Below are 12466 nucleotides of genomic sequence, written 5' to 3'. Positions count from 1 at the left end.
ATCCAAACACAAACTCAGAAGAAGACAACAAGGTCAAAATGTCCACATGCAAAGCCTCAAAGGGGAATATGAACTGATCTCAAGACCAAAAAGTCCTCTTGCAAAACTCAAAAAAGGATTTTAAAAATCAAGTAAGAGAGGCAGAAAAAAAAATGGGAAAGGAAATGAGAGTTATGCAAGAGAATTATGAAAAAAGAGTCAATAGCTTAGAAAAGAAAGCACAAAAACTGACTGAAGAAAACAACTCCTTTAAAAGTAGAATTGGCCAAATGGAAAAAAGTCTACTAAAGAATAAAAGTAGAATTGGCCAAAAGGAAAAGGAGGTACAAAAGCTACGAGGTATGAGGAAACAACTCCTTAAAAATTAGAATTGGGCAAGTAGAAGTTAATGACTGTATGAGTCATAAAGAATCCGTCCAACAAAATCAAAAGAATGAAAAAATTGAAGAAAATGTAAAATACCTCACTAGAGAAACAACTGACCTGGAAAACAGATCCAGAAAAGATAACTTAAGAACTAGTGGACTACCTAAACGTCAGATACTAGACAGATACTAGAAATGTTAGCTATAGTAATAAGAGAAGAAAAAGAAATTAAAGGAATTAGAATAGACAGTGAGGAAAACTATCACGTTTTACAGATGATGTGATGATATACCTAGAAAGTCCTAGAGAATCAACTAAAAAAACTACTTGAAATTATTAATAACTTTAGCCATCTTGCAGAGGGGGAACAGGAGGGAAGAAAAATTGGAACTCAAAATTTTATTAAAAAATGAATGTTGAAAATTACCTTCACATGAAATTGGAAAAGATAAAACACTATTAAAAAAAGAAATGTTCATGTTTGTTGATGTCTTGTTATGGTCATAATTTTTTTTTTAATTTTGAAGAAAGCAACCATGTGCTTAGTATTAACTCCGATGTCATTATTCTGCTTTGAGTCTTCAGTAACCTAGGGAAAGATCGTTTTTCTTTTATAATGCAATTTCTCTTAGCTATTCTTCCCTTTGCACAGCCTACTGTGACCTCAATACTCCTTTACTTCAACAACCTGGTCCGTCATTCAAACAAGGTCTCTCCTTCTCCAGAAATTTGTTACTTTTACCCAACCAACCCTAAAACAAGAAAAAGCTGGAATTCACTGAACTTAAAGTTATGAAGAAACAAATATGCCGGGGGCTGAACCAAAATGGTGGATTAAAGGCAACCCAAGCCACTCCAAAAGATCAAGGTGAGACATTTTTTCCAGCCTAAGACAAATTAGGAGGCTGGGAGGAGAGGTCTGTGACATCAGGGTGGGGGCCAGTGGTAGTAGCATCAGCCAAGCCTTGGAGGCAGTTGCCACAGTAGTGGCAGCAGCAGTCATAGCAGCTTCAGTAGCTCTCAGTCCAGAGATAGTAAGGAAGTTGGATAACTGGTCAGAAAGAGATTACAAGAGATTCTTTGCTGGCATTAGGTATAGCTGGTACTGACTAACAATTTTACTGCCCAATACATTTCTGTATCTCAGGTTCAGGTAGAAGGAACACTTGTAGTTGGTGACAGGAGAACAGGGAACCTGGTCACAATTCCAAGGCAGAGAGCAACACTAGCACTTGTGGCTACAAGAGAATAGAGGCTATTCCTTGGTAAACACCAGAATGTAAACCAGGAGAGCTGTGATCACACATCTCCCCAGATCACATCACCCAGAAGCACCAAAAACTTGCAGCTCCCCAGAACTAGCTCTGAAAACAGCAGCATGAAAACTCTCGAAGGTTGGGATAGTATCTCCCCACCCCGAGGTGTGTAGCACCCAACTTTAAAATAAAGAAAGTTAAGAAATAGTTAAGAAAGTTAAGAAATAGGTTGGGAAGATGAGCAAACAACATAAAAAGAGAATTACAAGACATAAACTCAGGGGATGACAACAATGTGAAAACAGCTACATGCAAAGCCTCAAAGAAACACGCTAATTACACCCAAACTCAAAAAGAATTCCTGGAAGAGTCAAAGAAAGAGATAAGAGTGATAGAGGAAAAACTGGAAAAAGAAATGAGGGCACAAGGAAATTATGAAAATGGAATTAACAGCTTGGTAAAAGAGGCACAAAAGAACTGATCCAACCATTCTGGAGAACAATTTAGAACTATGCCCAAAGGGCTATAAAACTATGCATACCATTTTCCCAGCAATACCACTTCTAGGTCTATATCCCAAAGACATCATAAAAATGTGAAAAGGATCCACATGTACAAAAATATTTCCAGCAGCTCTTTTTGTGGTGGCAAAGAACTGGAAATTGAGAGGATGCCCATCAGTTGGGGAATGGCTGAACAAGTTGTGGTACATAAACGTAATGGAATACTATTGTACTATAAGAAATGATGAGCAGGCAGCCTTCAGAAAAACCTGGAAAGACTTACATGAAATAATGCTGAGTGAAGTAAGTCCAATCAGGAGAACACTGTACACAGTAACAGCCACAGTGTACAATGACTAACTTTGATAGACTTAGCTCTTTTCAGCAATGCAAGGATCTAAGATAACTCCAAAAGACTCATGATAGAGAAAATGCTATCCACATCCACAGAAAGAATTTTGGACTCTGAATGCAGACTGAAGCATTCTATTTGCTCTTTTTTGTTGTTTTGTTTCTTCTTTCTCATGGCTCCCCCCATTGGTTCTAGTTCTTCTTTACAACATGACTAATGTGAAAGTATGTTTAATATGAATGTATATGTAAAGCCTATATCAGACTGCATGCTGTCTTGGGTAGGGGGAGGGGAGGGAGGGAGAAAAAATTTAAAACTCAAAATCTTATGGGAGTGAATGTTGAAATCTAAAAATAAATTTTTTTTTTAAAAAGAGGTACAAAAAATACTAAAGAAAATAACACCTTAAAAAACAGAAATGACCTAATGATAAAAGAGGCACAAAAATTCACTTAAGAAAAGAACTCCTTAAAAAGCAGAATATATCTAATGGAAAAAGAAGTACAAAAGTTCACTGAAGAAAATAATTCCTTAAAAATCATCAAGTAGAAACTAATGACTCCATGAGACATCAAGAAACAATATAACAAAGTCAAAAGAATTTAAAAAAAAAGAAAAAATGTGAAATATTGGAAAAATAACTGAAGCAGAAAACAGATCTAGGAGCAGTGAGGAAGAGGAATGCACTGGAAGAAGGCAGAAAGGGAGAGGGAGAATGGAGAAAATTATCTCATCTAAAAGAGATATGCAAGGAAGAGCTTTTACAGTGGACAGGAAAATGGAGGTAAATGGTCAAATGCTTGAACCTCACTCATCAAAACAGGGAACCAAGTCAAATTTATTACCAAAAAAAAGGATCCATTTCCCAATTGATAAACTGTCAAGCATATGAACAGGGAGTTTTCAGAAGAAATCAAAACAATCTATAGTCATATGAAAAAATGCTCTAAATCACTATTGATCACAGAAATGCAAATCAAAACAATTCTGAGGTTGACACACCTATCAGAAATTAAAAATGCTACAAGGGAAGAGAGAAAATAGGTACACACTGTTGGTGAAGTTGTGAACTGGTCCATTCATTGTGGAAAACCATTTGGAACTATGCAGAATGGACTACAAAATTGTGCCATGCCCTTTGACCCAGCAATACAATCATTATTAGGGCTGTACCCCAAAGGGATGAAAGAAAAGGGAAAAGGAACAATATGCACAAAAATATTTACAGCAACTCTTTTTGTGGTGGCAAGGAATTGGAAATTGAGGGGATGCTCATCAATTGGGGAATGGCTGAACAAGTGCTATAGGAAATGACATGGGAGATGGTTTCAGAAAAACATGAGAAGGCCTATATGAATTGATGCAAAGTGAAGTGAGCAGAACCAGGAAATCACTGTACATAGGAGCATATAGTAATAATGATCAACTACTCTGATCAATATAATGATCCAAAATTCCAAAGGACTCATGATGAAAAATGCTATCAACATCCAGAGTAAGAACTGATGACCTCTGGATGCAAAATGAAGCATATTTTTCTCACTTTATTTTTCTTGCTTTTTTTTTCAATATGGCTAATATGCAAATATGCTTTGTATGGTTTTACATGAATAACTGATATTATATTACTTGTTTTCTCAATGGGTAGAGGAATGGTAGAAGGAACAGAATTAGAACTCAAATTTTTTTTATTAAATGCTAAAAATAAATAAATAATGAATTTTTTAAAAGTTTAAAAAGCTGGCAAGAAAAAAAAAGGAAATATGCTCAATCTATTTGCCCAACCAGGAATACTTTCCCCATCCAATTTAATCTATCCAAGCTATAAAGCCCAGCTCAAGTCCTAAATCTCACATGAAGCCTCCCCAATGACCCACCCCCACTAATCAGAAAATAAATATCTGTACACTTGACATAACAATCTCACATTTAAATCGTACTTGAAGGTTACAATGCATTCTCCTAACAGGAATCTTTTGACATGGTTGTAGTATTGCCATTTTGTAGATGAGAAACCAGAGTTAAATGGATAAAATGACCACCAGGACATTTAATTGCTGCTCTGCCTTTTTTTGAACTTCTGATACACTTAGAATTTCATTCCATACATTCTTCCACTACTCTCTAACTGCTTCATCAAAGTTATCTGTCTTCCCAACAGGATAGCAAATTCCTTGAGTGTATGGATTGAGTCTTATGCTTCTACTATCCTCCTGGCAAAATACAGCACGGTGTTAAATGTGTTAGGAAAGCCTAGGCCTTGAGTGCTTGCAATAGCTCTTTACTTGTTTCCAGGGCCTACTCTGACTAAAATAATAAAGCCTTGGAAATGAGAAACAATATCCTTATCATAGAAGATACAACTATCTAAATAACTCCAGGGCAGGATAGCATAGAAGCCCCTGAAATAGAGCCAATACATTCTTTGTGGGCAGTGAACTCTGTTGTTCAGTTATTTACAGCTTCGTCCAACTCTTTGTGATTCTACTGGATTTTCTTGGCAAAGATAGTGGAGTAATTTGCCATTTTCTTCTCCGGCTCATTTTATAGATGAGGAAACTGAGGCAAACAGGATTAAATGACTTGCCCAGGGTCACACAGCTAGCATCTGAGGCCAGATTTGAAGTCAGGTCTTCCTGACCCTGGGTCTGGCACTCTATTTGTTATGCAACCCAGTTGCCCTATGCACTGTGTCTTCTAAAGATAAGCCTAGCTAAATTCAGAGAGGCTCACCATCAGCTTGGTCAAAGTTTGATGAATTTGCCACAGCAATTCTAGAAGACAGTCTACTGAGTTGTATATTACAACCCCTCTAAATTGCTGAAGGGAATATCCATACTAATGAAATTGGGGTTCTTTTTAAGTACTGACATATAGTGATCCTCTGATGCTTCTTCAACATTCCAAACTATCATTTTTTTCCTCACAGATGAAATAATGTGCACAAAATACTTTGCAAACCTTAAATTTCTGTATAAATGTTAGCTATTACGATGATGACCCAAGAACCCAAGCAGTAAAAAAAACTCCTTAAGAGGTAGAATCTCTCCTAGGTAAATAAGATTATTCATATTTCTCTCCTTTGGAACCACTGTTTCTGGACAACTTGATAACAAAAGGGTGCCCGAGAATAATAAGGATATTGGGAAGAAGGAAAGGTTTGAGGAAAAGATAACGAGTTTGAGTTCAGTTTTGGACATGTTGAGTTTAAGATGTCAGACATGAAGACATTCCAGTTTGACATGTCTTCTGGGCACCTACATGGTGCAATGGATAGAGCACCAGGCCTGGAGTCAGGAAGACTCCTCTTCCTGAGTTCAAATACGGCCTCTCACTAGCTGACACTTACTAGCTGTATGACCATAGGCAAGTCACTTAATCCTGTTTGCCTCACTTTCCTCATCTGTAAAATGAGCTGGAGAAGGAAATGGTAAACCACTTCAGTATCTCTGCCAAGAAAACCCCCAAATGGGGTCACCAAGAGTCAAACATGACTGAAACAACTGAACAAGGCTGTGCAACCCTGAGCAAGTCGGTGAACTCCAATCTCAGTTTCTTCATCTGTAAAACGGGAATAACAGCACTTACCTCACAAGGTTGCGGTGAGATGATATTTGTAAACCGCTTGGCACAATGCCTACCGCAGAGCTGGTGCTATCTACGTGTGAGCTCCTATGAGCCATTCTTTTGTCCAGTAAGCAGTTGGAGAGGTGAGACTGGAGGTTAAGAGAGAGAATAAAGCTGGACAAACAGGTCTAAAGCAATCTCCAGAGAGGCGATAACTGAATCCATGGGAGCTGATGAGATTACCAAGCTCCACTCTTCCCATTCTGGCCTCTAAGCCCACCACTCTACTTGCTGATCCTGGAGAACCAGGGCATCAAGTGGCACAAGGTCCTCCCCTGTCTCCAGAGCTGAGTCTCTGGGAGGTTATCGACGACTGTCCAAATGATAAAAGCCAACGGCCTTTGCTCAGTGCTCATTTCTCAACTTCTCTACATTTCACATGATCGTTCACTCCTTCTTTTTAATGTTCTCCCTTCCCTTGACTTGCACTATTACATTCTTCTACGTATTTCTCTATTCGTGTTGACACCAACCCTCCCCTCTGCTCATGTGATAATATTGCACCACGGGAGATTCAGAAGGGCTCCCAACCTGCCATGGCAGACTGTGTGTGTATGTATATATGTATATGTGTATGTAGGTATGTACATGTATACATAAAATACATGCATAGAATGTGTGTATGTATAATATACGCATAGTATGTATATGTGTATGCACATATAAATACATAAATATATAGATACACACACACACTCTCAAATTAGCCAAGACAAAAAGTCTCTATACAGTAAAAACTGCCTGGCTGTAGGCTTCACCACCACAACTACAACCTTCTCCGTGATTAATGGAAACAGTTGACCGGCACAGCTTCAGTGGAGACCATAAACTGATTTCACCCTGCCCTGCTGCCTTCAATTCAATGAGCTGTGCAGGTTTTGGCTCTGATCCAGGAATATAACCCCAAATTTCAAGCTTGAATCTACAGAAAAGTACCCTGAAACACTGAATTTAGACATAGATTGCCTAACCAAATGACCATAAAGCACTATACAATTTGCCCCAAAGTCAGACTTCGTAATGATTTTCAGTTGTTCAGTTGTTTCAGTCATGTCTGGCTCTTGGTGACCCCATTTGGGGTTTTCTTTGCAGAGATAGTGGTTTGGTTTGCCATTCCCTTCTCCAGCCCATTTTACAGATGAGGAACAAAGGCAAACAGGGTTAAAGTGACTCATGCAGGGTCACACAGGTAGTAAGTGTCTGAGGTCACACTTGAACTCAGTTCTTCCTGACTCCAAGCCCAGTGCTCTATCCACTGCACCACCTAGCTGCCCCATTAATAATGATGCCATTGGAGGGGGCAGAAAAACCCTTTTGAAAGGAAATGGTCAGTTGTGTACTTGGTAATAAGAAAACAATAAAGTTTCAAAGATCAATGAATCCCTCCTTAGTCTTGAATACCTTTCTCACCTTAGAAGAACACTTGTCACCTAATAAGCTGCTCTGATAGTACCAATGCCAATAAGTATAACTGCAAGAAACAGCAGCTTACCACAGGGGAAAGAATACTGGATAGGGAGACAGAGAACAGGGGTTTATCCCAGCTAGACCTACTACTTAAAAACCTCTGTGACCTTGAACAAAGTATCTTCCCTCTTTGGGTTTCCATTTCTTCAGCTCAAAAATGAGGGAATCATTAAATCAGATGATCTCCAAGGTCTCCCAGAGCTCTAAATCCTTTAAAGGCAAGTCCACCACCAGAAGCAGCACTCCACACAAACAAATAAGGCTATGCAGAAGAAACGGAGAGCTGCCAAGAAGTGGGAAGGAGAGGCTGGAGAGAGAAAGTTTGGTCAGCTCTGGGAAATAAGAGGGGGGTTGGCTTTTAGGGTTACCAGGAAAGGAATTAAGGAGGTGTGAGATTGAGTGAACTCACTTGAGTGCAGAAAGCAGCTGCAGAGGTGTGGAGCCAAGATGGCAGAGTAAAAGCAGGGACCCCCAAACCCTGCCAAATACCTGTAAAAAATGACTAAACAAATTCTAGAGCAGCAGAACCCACAAAAAGACAGAGCGAAACAAATTTCCAGCCCAAGACCACCTGGATGGTCGATGGGAAAGATATGTCAAGCCAGGCTGGAAGAAGAGCGAAGTCTAGCACGGGCTTCACTGGCACAGACCAGGCCCCAACAAATACAGAGCAGGCCTCAGGGGACTGAATCACCCGAAGCTGAGGCAGTTTCCAGAAAGTCAATGGGAAAGGTCTGTCAGACCTGGGTAGGAGAGGAGCACAGACCAGCCCTGGCCCTGTGCAGCCCCACGGTGGCAGCAATGGAGGTGGTAGCTATAGTTTTCAGCGCTTTCAGTGCACAGACAGTAAGGGGATCGAACAACTGATCAGAAGGAGATTACAGGGATCTCTTTGCTGGCACTGAGGCAGGACTCTATTGCTTTGCCCACATTTGGATGTGAGTCGCAGTCCTGGAGTGAGGAGGAGCACTGGCATATGCCACCTCTCCTCAGATTATACCATCTTAAAAGAACTGAAAACTTACAGGTCTCTAGAAGTATGTCTGAAAACAAAACCCCTCAAGCTTAGGACAGTACGTCCTCCACAATGGAAGCAGAGCCCTACCTTAACAAAAAGTTAAAATATCAAGTAATTGGCTGGGAAAACGAGCAGAGGAAAAAAACTCAGACCTCAGAATCTTACTTTGGTGACAAGGAAGATCAGAACATACACTCAGAAGAAGACAACAGAGTCAAAGCTCCTGCATCCAAAGCCTCCAAGAAAAATATGAATTTGTCTCAGGCTATAGAAGAACTCAAAAAGAATTTTGAAAATCAAGTAAGAGAAGTTGAAGAAAAACTGGAAAGAGAAATGAGAGTGGTGCAAAAAAATCATGAAAAATGAATCAACAGCTTGCTAAAGAAAACCTCCAAAAAACATACTGAAGAAAATAACTCTTCAAAAACTATACTAACCCAAATGGCAAAAGAGGCCCAAAAAGCCATGCCTTAAAGAGCAGAATCAGCCAAATGGAAAAGGAGGTCCAAAAATTCACTGAAGAAAATGATTCCTTAAAAATTAGAATGGAGCAAATAGAAGCTAATGACTGTGAGATATCAAAAAATTATAAAACAAAACCAAAAGAATGAAAAAATAGAAGATAATGTGAAATATCTAGTTGGAAAAACAACTGACCTGGAAAATAGATCCAGGAGAGAGAATTTAAAAATTGTTGGACCACCTGAAAGCCACGATCAAAAAAAAGAGCCGGGGGCAGCTAGGTGGCACAGTGAGTAGAGCACCAGCCCTGGAGTCAGGAAGACCTGAGTTCAAATCAGGCCTCAGACACTTGACACACTTACTAGCTGTATGACTTTGGGCAAGTCACTTAACCCCAATTGCCCTGCCTTCCCCCCTGCAAAAGAAAAGGAAAAAAAAAAAAAGATAAAAAAGAGCCTAGTCAGCACCTTTCAAGAAATTATAAAGGAAAACTGCCCTGATGTTCCAGAACCAGAGGGCAAGATAGAAATTGAAAGAACCCACCAATCACCTCCTGAACAAGGTTCCCAATGGAAAACTCCTAGGAATACTGAAGCCAAATTCCAGAGTTCCCAGATCAAGGAGAAAATACTACAAGCAGCCAGAAAGAAACAATTTGAGTACTGTGGAAACACAATCAGAAAAACACAAGATCTAGCAGCTTCTACATTAAAGGATTAAAGGGCTTGGAATAAGATACTCCAGAGGTCAGAAGAGATAGGATTAAAATCAAGAATCACCTACCCAGCAAAACTGAGCATAATCAAGAAGGGGGGAAACTGGCATTCAATGATGTAGAGGAATTTAATGCATTCTTGAGAAGCCAGAGCTAAACACAAAACTGACTTTCAAATACAAGACTCAAGAGAAGCATCAAAAGGTAAACAGGAAAGAGAAATCATAAGAGACTTATTAAAGCTGAACTGTTTATATTCCTACATAGAAAGAAGCTATTTGTAACTCATGAAACCTTTCTCATTATTAGGGTAGTTGGAGGGAATTCTATAGACAGATGGCACAAGGTGAGTTGAATATAAAGGGATGATGTCTAAAAAGCAAAATTAAGAGGTGAGAGAGGAATGTACTGGGAGGAGAAAGGGAGAGAGAGAATGGGGTAAATTATCTCACATAAAAGAGGCAAGAAAAAGCTTTTACAGTGGAGGGGAAGAGGAGGGAGGTGAGAGGGAATAAGTGAACCTTACTCTTACTGGAATTGGCTTCAGGAGGGAATAACATACACACTCTACTGGATATGGAAATCTATCTTATCATACAAGAAAGTAGGAAGGAAGGGGATGGGGGGGGTAGCAATAGAAAGGAGGGCAGATTAGGGGAGGAGGTAATCAGAATCTAACACTTTTGAGGCGGGACAGGGTGAAAGGACAGAATAAACAGGGGGCAGGATAGGATGAAAGGAAATATAGTCTTTCACAACATGACTATTGTGGAAGTGTTTTGCACGACGACACATGTACGACCTATATCGAACTGCTTGCCCTCTCAATGAGGGTGGATGGAGGGAGAAAGGGAGAGAATTTGGAACTCAAAGTTTAAAAAACGAATGTTAAAAACTGTTTTTACAAGCAACTGGGAAATAAGATAGGCAATGGGGTATAGAAATCTATCTTCCTTAAGGAAAACAGAAAGGGAAGGGGATAAGAGAAGGGCGGCAGTGATAGAAGGGAAGGCAGAATTCGGGAAGGGGTAATCAGAATGCACTCTGTCATGGGGTGGGGGGAAGGGAGAGATGGGGAGAAAATTTAGAACACAAAATCTTGTGGAAATGAATGTTGAAAACTAAAATAAATAAATAGAAATGTAAAAAAAAAAATTAAAAAAAGAAAGTGGCTGCAGGAGCTGGAAGGGACCTAGGGGACAGTCTAGTTCCACCCCGTCATTTTACAAATGAGGAAACTGAGGCCAGGGAAGGGGAAGGTGGGGGTAGGGCAGGTCTGGAGACAGCCACCGGTCCGCCCCCTATGGGTTGTGTAGACTGAGTCCGGCACGACAGGTAGAGGATGGGGGTTGGGAGGACCCCACCCACCGGCCTCCGGCCCGTGTAGACGCAAGCTTCCAAAGCAGGGACGGTGGAGTAAGGCCTCCAGCTCCAGGGCTGGACGGGCGAGGTCTTTCCTGGGAAAGCTGGGTCCGAGCTCGCCTCGGCCCGACACTCGCGAGGCTTAGCTTAGCCCGGCCCGGTCCGGCCAGACCCTCCGCCCTGCCTGGCCCGGACTGGGTTAGGGGGGCTCCGGGGGCAGAGCCCTCAGGCCGCCGGGGTGCGGGCTCTCCCGGGGCAGTCGACCGGGCGGGGCCGCGCTCACCTCAAACCCCACACAGTCGCCTCAACTCCTGGGCAGCTTCGGAGGAGGCTCCCGCGGCCGCCATCCTCTCGCGTCAGCGTCATTGCGTCATAAAAGTGCGCGCCTGACTACTGAACAAACTTGCGGCGCCCTCATGGGTGTGGTGAAGGGCGGGCTCTAGAGTTGGACTTTGCTCTCTAATGGGAGAACAGGCTGCCAATCAACGCCATGACCAGCCCAGGATGGGCTTGTCAATCATTCCGACAAGCCCTGTAATAGGCTAGCAGGTGAGACCGAGGCTATAAAAGACCCGCAGTGAGACCTGAGCCGTGTAGTTGGGATGTGGAGCGCTGGAAGTTTTATGATTTGCGTAGTTTGAGGAGTTGGCAGGGTCAGAACAAGAGGCTTTAATCTGGGGGTGACTGAGTGCATGCAACATCCAAACAAGGAAATTTTACAAGATACTGTGAGGTAGGGACAGAGCACCTCTTGTTGTGCGGTTGTTTCAGACTCTTCGTGACCCCATTTGGGGTTTTCTTGGCGAAGATCCTGGAGTGGTTTGCCATTTCCTTCTCCAGCCCATTTTACAGATGAGGAAACTGAGGCAAACAGGGTGAAGCGACTTGCCCAGGGTCAAACAACTAGTACATATCTGAGGTCACATTTGAACCCAAGCCCTGGTGACTCAGGCCCAGCACTCTATCCACTGCACCACCTAGCTGCCCTAAGGCAACTTCCTCCCCAACCTAGGGGCGGTGCCTTTCCTCAATCCTCATTCCCCTTGACAATATGATCACCCTTTCCTCAGGCATACTCTCTTCTCTCTAGGTTTTCTGGATGTTCCCTCTCTCCTAACTCTGACCACTCCCGTCTCCTTTGCTAGATTATCTTGCACGTCATGACCTCTAACCATAGGTGTCTCTCAGGCTTCTGCCCTGGCTCTCCTTCTCCCTCTGTACTTCTTCATTTGGTGACCTCATCCACAGTCATGGATTGAATAAGCATCTCTATGCTGATGATTCTCAAATCTACCTATCCTTCCCTAACCTCTCCTCTAACTTTCCCAACTACTGCCT

General features: G+C 41.6%; 1 protein-coding gene across 1 annotated transcript in view; it reads right to left on the bottom strand.

The window, feature by feature from the left end:
• Positions 1–11544, bottom strand: part of PSKH1 (protein serine kinase H1) — a 67566-nt gene extending 56022 nt beyond the window's left edge. The window contains exon 1 of the mRNA XM_036751917.1: positions 11412–11544. The gene's annotated coding sequence lies outside the window, so the exon portion shown is untranslated. The remainder of the gene's footprint in view (positions 1–11411) is intronic.
• Between the last annotated feature and the right edge of the window lie 922 nt (positions 11545–12466).

Source organism: Trichosurus vulpecula, chromosome 3 (assembly GCF_011100635.1).
Source record: "Trichosurus vulpecula isolate mTriVul1 chromosome 3, mTriVul1.pri, whole genome shotgun sequence".
Taxonomy (NCBI): Eukaryota; Metazoa; Chordata; class Mammalia; order Diprotodontia; family Phalangeridae; genus Trichosurus; species Trichosurus vulpecula.
Note: the sequence above shows the minus strand (reverse complement) of the source record. Positions and strands in the feature narration are given on the sequence as shown.